Raw genomic sequence first — 7,697 nt, 5'->3', positions numbered from 1 at the left:
ATTTTATGTCAGTTATTATAATTGTATACTAAAAGTATTTACGGGAATGTCAACATTTGGGTAAGTGTTGGAGATAAAATTAAGGTACTCAAATAATTGCCATTGAATTTGTCATGGGAAGTACTATCATAAAAAATAATGATCCTTTCACACATTTAAAATTTTTACATATACTATTTTTTTTTATTTTTTATTCTCTTTTTTCTTAAAAAATATAAAAATTTATATTTTTATAACTATTTTATCATAAGATTCTGTGTTAAATAAATATAAAAAAAAAAAATTATGATATGTAGATTGCAAAGGAAACGAATGGGTCCCATGATATAATACATGTTTACATGGTCGTACTCATATTTATTATCCTTGTTAACTTCGTCTTTAAAATAGTCAATATAGTCACGCTTCACGTAAAGGGATAGGAATAGTAGATGTGGTTTTGTTTATAATAATAAATGAATAAACATAAATATGAATTCAAGTTAATATAATTAAGGCGCTTCATAAAAATATACGTAGTTATCATGTTAGATAACATTACATGCACTCTTTATATGATTTTTACATGAAATTAATAAAATTGATATAATTATGTATACATGAGAATGAAATGGATAAAACTTACTTTTAATAATTATAAATATTTTATTTTAATTTTTGTTGCATATTAATTCTTTGATAAAAGTGTAAAAAGAGTTTTTATTGTGCTTTTAAAAATTTTATTGTTTAATTGAGTTGTAAATTGTAAGTATTGCATAAGTTTTCTTGGAAGAGGATGATATTTATAATTTATTATGATGTAATTTGTTAGATATTGTTAAATATCTTACCTATTTTATATATTTATCTTTTATCTTCAGTTACTTATCTTCTGTTGCTTTGCTATTATTCTTTAGTTTGTATTTTGAACGTAATCCATATTTTTTTAATTATATATAAAGTATCATATGTGCATTTTTTATACAAGGGAGGTTAATCTCATACATAATTTTTCACTACATTCAATATGGTTATATTATAAATAATTCACAATAGTTTTTCATTCGCGAAATTAAAACTCAAGTGTTTCTATTCGAACTTTGCAAATTGATGATAACCATGAACATCTTTCCCATCCTTTTAAACAATTTATGGCTTTTCATAATATTCTTCGTCAAACTTCATGTGCTTATACACCTCAAGAAAATGAGGTGGCTGAATGCAAAAATAGACGTCTTATTAAAATAACTCGTACTTTTTTTTTTTTGTACTTCATGGTGAGGTTTCTCAATATTTTTGGGGGTGATACTATTTTTACTGCATGTTATTTCATAAATCACATGCCCTCTTCGATTTTAGATAATAAAATACCTTATTCCATTTTATTTCCTCATAAACCTTTTCATCCTTTACCTTAAGTCTAGGCACAATTGGAAGGTACCAAACTACTTTCAAAACAGATCCATTTTTTTATCTGACCATTATCTTTACTATTGTTTTTTGACTTGTATCGTGATAACCCACATTTTGGACACTTTTTCAAAAATTCAAACTCTTTCCTATATAAAATGCAGTCATTGGGACAAACATGTATCCTTCTATAATCTATACCCATCGGAAAAAGAATTTTCTTCGCATCATAAATACGAGTGGGTAGTGTATTTCCATCTGACAACATTTCATTCAACAACATCAACAATTCTATGAAACTCTTATCAGTTCATCCATTGGTCGCCTTCAACTTCATGAGCCTTAACACTGCTGACAACCATGTGAACTTAGTTGAACCGACATACAAAATGAGTTTTGGCAAAAAATTTTGCGCCAACATCACGGATCATGTCCTTTAATTTGTCTTCATCCGGTCAATCTTTCTTCCATGGAGGAATCAATAAAATTTTCAGTTTGGGAGACAGTCGGAAAGTGTATTTTTTCGTCGTGCCATATCCATGTTGTATAGCATTGTAAGCAACCATCACAAATAAGATGTTCCTTAATTTGGTTTAAGTTCAAATTTCTCCTATTCAAACAGTCCATACAAGGACATCTAAACTTCCCTTCATCATCGCTTCTACCCTTATTACGTTGCACAAATTGTATAAATTCCTCTACCTCTCTCTCATACTCAGCACTAATGTGTGGTAAATTATTCCAATTTTGATCCATATGTAAATATTCTGACTTATTGATAACGGTTGAAAATACCGTTATCTATGATGTAATTCTAACACTAAATGTACCCTTTTCTGCTTAGAAACTTGCTTGGAATCATATTTTTCTATTAAGTTGTGTGAATAAGAGAGTTGAGGTTGAATTCAATGATTTTATGACTAATTCCCCTTGTTTTGGTAGAGAATGAAGGAATACTGAAAGTAGAGATGAAGAGCCAAGGAGATAGAGCTCAGAAAGGACTGAAAGAGCACTAGAAGGAGGGACAACACATAGCTTGGGCACCCTATATAGAGGCTTAAGCGTTGGAAATCGATGTCCACCTACCGGGTGCTCCTTCTGGGCGCTTGAGCGTCGAGCCTCGAGGCCTTGGTGCCCCTTCTGAAGGCTCAAGCCATACATGAAGACCGTCCACCGCCCGAGCTCCTAAGCGTCACATGTCGTGGATAAAGCCTAGTTTCTGCTCTGTTTTGACTCTATTGGACCGGGCCCTGTTTCTACTCTGTTCCGACTTTATTTAAAGGATCCAGGCGCTCTAGGTTTTGTATCTTTGGCAGATAAGAGCACAACAACACACACTCTCACCCTCTAAAGGCAAGATTTGGATGCGAAAGCTCCTTTCCCCAATTTTTAGGGTTTTTCTATCTCATTCTTCTCCATTGTTCATATAGTTTCTCCATGTCTATGGGGAACTAAACTCTATTTGTTGTTGGGGGATGATGTAACCTTGTGAACTCTCATGTATTTGAATTGATTCTTAATAATATATGTTTTTTTATTAATTGTTAGAGTAATTCATCTGTTTCAACGCTTGCTATGTTTAACTCATTCATTAGCATGATTTATGAATTGCATGAGTGTTGGGTGGTTCCTTACCATTCAGGTTCTTGTTGAATTACTCCCAAGAGTAATATTTCTCAGGGATGAGGGTATGAGTCTTGGTCATCTTAAAGCTCTTGATCTTCACATCTTATTACTAGGAATGCTAAGAATTGCATAAACTCGTAATTTGGGACAGACTTATTCGCCAAGGGATCAGGTTTAGGTGATTTAGTGAGTGACGTTAACATTAATGCATAAAGAAGAATTCTTACATACATGAGAGGGAACTTGGTGAAATCTAACCCCAACAACATATTCATCTCAAATTAAAAAACATTTGTTCATCTCTGTTCTATTATGCTATTGATCAATTGCATTCATATTTAATTTTCTGTTNTTGCATCTGAAACCAATGATCTCATTTTCTTTAAGTCTTAATTAATCTTGTTATTGCACGACTGTCTAGTGCTGAGAGTCCTCTGGGATACGATACTTAGTCTTACCATTTTATATTACTTGTGCGATAAGGTACACTTGCCGATCTAGCAAATACTTATATATTCTACAAAATTACAATGCAAAACATAATTTTATTCATCATTTAACGATAAATTAAGGTTAATTCAATTCAATCATACAATAAAAAACATTCAAATAATCACATATTCAACATAAAAAATTTCAAAAATAACATTGTAAAATAAAAAAAAAATTAAACTTTATAATCATACCATCATACAAAATTATACAATCATACAAAATTATACAATCCTATTAAAAAGTAGACTTTAAACATTAATATAAGAACCTGATAGTGTGAAAAACCAATAACGATGAACAATCCGCAATCAAAACAGTAGAAAATTCACAACAAAATCACAATGCTTACACACAAATATAACAAAACATAAGTCTCACCATCCAAAACAATAAAAAAATGCAATAAATAAATCAAAAAACGTCTCAAAAAAATAAAAAAACTCAAAAAAAATGAAGAAACCACCGCAAAGACGACGACATAATAATGCTTCAAAACCGATTTTGATCGGTGCAAATGCTTCCAAAACTATCACAAAGGCAATAATGGCAATCGAAATAAAAAATGATGTGGAAATGCAAGCAAAACGATGAGGAAGGTGCGACAGAGGTTGCAGAGAGTTTGAATAGTATCGTTTTGCGAAGAAGATGAAAGTATTCACTCTCTATGTTTATTTTTTTTTAAACCTACGTAAAAGTTACTACCTCGGTTCATTGAATGACCAAGGCAATTGGGTGGCTATCGCTTCGGTTGCCTACTTAACCGAGGCCTAAATCCAATTAAAAATAATTCGAGTATTATTCATAATGGTAGTTTTGCAATTTTTAAACAACTTTATGCCTCTATTCCCCGCTAAACCGAGGCCAAAACCCCAAAAATATTTATTAAATATTTTAATTTAGATAAAAGAGATTCAAAGCAAGGTCTATGGCCTCGGTTCTGTAGGGAACCAAGGCATACCCTTTTCCCAAAAAGTTGACAGTTGAACAGACTGATGGAAGACAAAGTGTCAGTGAAGGTATGGGGGTCTATGGCCTCGGTTTCTCTCAGAACCGAGGTCATTTCCTTTGCATAGAGATCACGTCAGGTTCCAGAAGAGGAATGTTAGTCGTTGTAGGGGGTATATGGCCTCGGTTCTGCGTGCAACCGAGGCCTTAGACCCTTTTTTCCGAAAAAAGTTAGCAACTGAAGAGTCAAAGGGCAGGGAATGTTAGTGGACGCATGGGGATATAACTGCGGTTCTCTTCTCAACCGAGGCCATAGATTGTCTACGGCTTCGGGTCTAGCGGAATCGAGGTATATACGTTTGAAAAAATTTCAAAAATGCCACCGCACCATTTTATGCTTCGGTTTTTAGTAAACCGAAGCATAAAGGGCGCATTAGTATCCCTTTTTTTTTTACTAGTGCCATGAGAGTAAGGGATTGCTTGGGAATGGTTCATTTAGATATTTGTGGACTAATTGAAGTTCCTTCATTGGCTGGAAATAGGTACTATATTACTTTTGCTTATGAGTATAGTAGAATGATATGGTTGTATGCAATTAAGATGAAAGGTGATGCACTAGAGATCCTTATGGGTTCAAAGCTCATACTGAAAGGGAGAGTGGGAGACAATTGAAAATCCTCAGAACTGATGCATGAGGAGAATATACATACAATTCATGTGAAAGTTAGTGCCAAATGTGTGGAATCACTCACAAAACCACTGCACCATATACTCCTCAGCACAATGGCTGGCAGAGAGGAGAAATAAGAAAATTCTCAACATGGCCAGGAGCATGATTAAAGAGAAAATATTGCCACGAAATATGTGGGGTGAGGTAGTGTCAACAGCTTTCTACATCTTGAACAGATGTCTTACAAAGTAGTTGGAAGGAAAAGTGCCATGGGAAGTGTAGACAGGTTGAAGCAAACAGTTAGCCACCTTCAAGTTTTTGGGTCACTAGCTTTTGTGCATGTACCTAATCAGAGAAGAAGCAAATTGCAAGACAAAAGTGAAGCAATGATATTCATTGGCTATCACCCTACTTGAGCTTATAAGCTCTTTGATCCAATTGAAGAAAAAATTGTCTTGAGTAGAGATGTGATGATTCTAGAGCATGAGAGTTGGGACTAGAAGCAGAAGCAAACCAGTTTAGTGAAAAATATAATTGATGGAGAAACTAATAATCTCATCTTAGCAGAGCTAGAGACAAATTCTGGAAGCAGTAAAGGTGTGTAGAACTGTGAGTATCACTCTAAATGTGATAGGACATGAAGACGACATGTGTTGCCACAAAGATTTAACGAATGTGAAGTGTATGCTGACAAACATATTGGTGATGAAGGAGACTTGGTTCATATGGCTTTGTTTGCAGGAGCAGAACCAATAGATAAGGTTGAAGCATTAAAGAAACCTGAGTGGAGAAATGTAATAAAGGAGGAAATTAATTCCATCGAGAAAAATGGAACATGGAAGCTAGTTGATCTTCGAGCTGGGAAGAAGTGTATTGGAGTAAAGTGGGTGTTCAAACAAAAGCTGAAGCCTGATGGATCAATCTCCAAGCATAAAGCAAGGCTTGTAGAAAAAGGGTTCCTTCAAAGGAAAAGGCTATATTTTTCATAAGTTTTTGCACCAGTAGCTCGGATGGAAACTATTTGACTAATGATTATTGTGGCATGTGCACGAAATTGGTCACTTTTCTAGCTTGATGTGATGTCAGAATTTCTTCATGGACCCTTGGAGGAAGAAGTTTATGTCCAAAAGCCTCCTGGTTTCACTGAAAAGGGAAAAGAATCACAAGTATACAGACTGCATAAGGCCCTATGTGGGCTGAAATAAGCCCCGAACAAACGAATTGATTCTTTCTTGCTCAAGCTCAAACTCACAAGATGTGTTGTTAAACATGGAGTTTATGTGAAGGGAGGCACAGGAGATGATCTGCTAATCATCTATTTATACGTGGATGATCTACTCATCACAAGATCAAATTCAGCTCATATAAAAGAGTTCAAGAGAGTCATGGAGACTGAATTTGAGAAGACAGACCTGGGTAGATTACATTACTTTCTAGGAATGGAATTTGCTTATACTATTGTAGGGTTAATATTGCATCAGAAGAAGTACATTGGAGAATTATTGAAATGATTCAACATGTCATCCTGCAATGCTGCAAGGAACCCAATGAAGGTTAATATGAAATTAGTGAGAGATGAATCAAAAGAGAGGATAGATGAGACTGTGTTCAAGAAAATAGTTGATTCCTTGAGGTTTCTCTGTAATAGCAGACCGGAGTTATCTTTCAGTGTTGGCTTAATAAGCAGATTCATGAGCAATCCTAAGAGGACTCACATGCTTGCTGCTAAGAGAGTGTTGAGGTGTGTTCAAGGCACATCTGACCATGGGATTCTATTTCCTATTGGAAGACAAAAATCAGAATTGGAATTGGTTGGTTACACTGGTTCTGATCATGGTGGTGATCTAGTCGAGAGGAAAAGCACATATGGATACATATTTTTGTTGAACAATGCCCCTATCTCATGGTGTTTTAAGAAGCAATCAGTAGTTGTTTTATCCAGTTGTAAAGTATAGTACACTGCTGGAAGTTATACAGCTTGCCAAGGAGCTTGGCTTGAAGAATTACTAAAGGAATTAATGGTTCCTACAGAGACCCATTATTGCTAAGGATAGACAATGTTTCTGCCATAAACTTGTCTAAGAACCTAGTGAGTCATGGCAGGAACAAATACATAGAAGTAAAGTACCACTTCCTTAGAGACTTGATGAACAAAGGAAGAATAGCTTTAGCTTACTGCAAAACTGAAGAACAACTAGTTGATATCTTTACAAAGGCTTTAAAGATTGAAAGATTTGATCTCTTAAAAGGAGAAAATTGGTGTTATCTCCCTTACGTGATTGTCTTAGAGGGAAGTATTAGTATATATAGGCCAAGAAGCTGTAGTGTTAACAACATATACTTATGTTACTTATGTTACTTATGTTACTTTGCTTTGCTTTTATAAACACTTGTACCTGCTGCTCATGTACAATATATACACAGAATACACTTCAATATATTTCTCTTCTGTTTTCGTTCCATCATGGTCCACTATTCAAAATGTCTTCGGTACATGTTTTTCATGCTGAAGAATCAAAATAAAGCATGATTCAAGTGAATCGATACCCATGATTTCCCTATGGGTATTTTG

This window comes from Vigna radiata, chromosome 5 (assembly GCF_000741045.1).
Source record: "Vigna radiata var. radiata cultivar VC1973A chromosome 5, Vradiata_ver6, whole genome shotgun sequence".
NCBI classification, from domain to species: Eukaryota; Viridiplantae; Streptophyta; class Magnoliopsida; order Fabales; family Fabaceae; genus Vigna; species Vigna radiata.
This window is presented reverse-complemented; position numbering follows the sequence as displayed.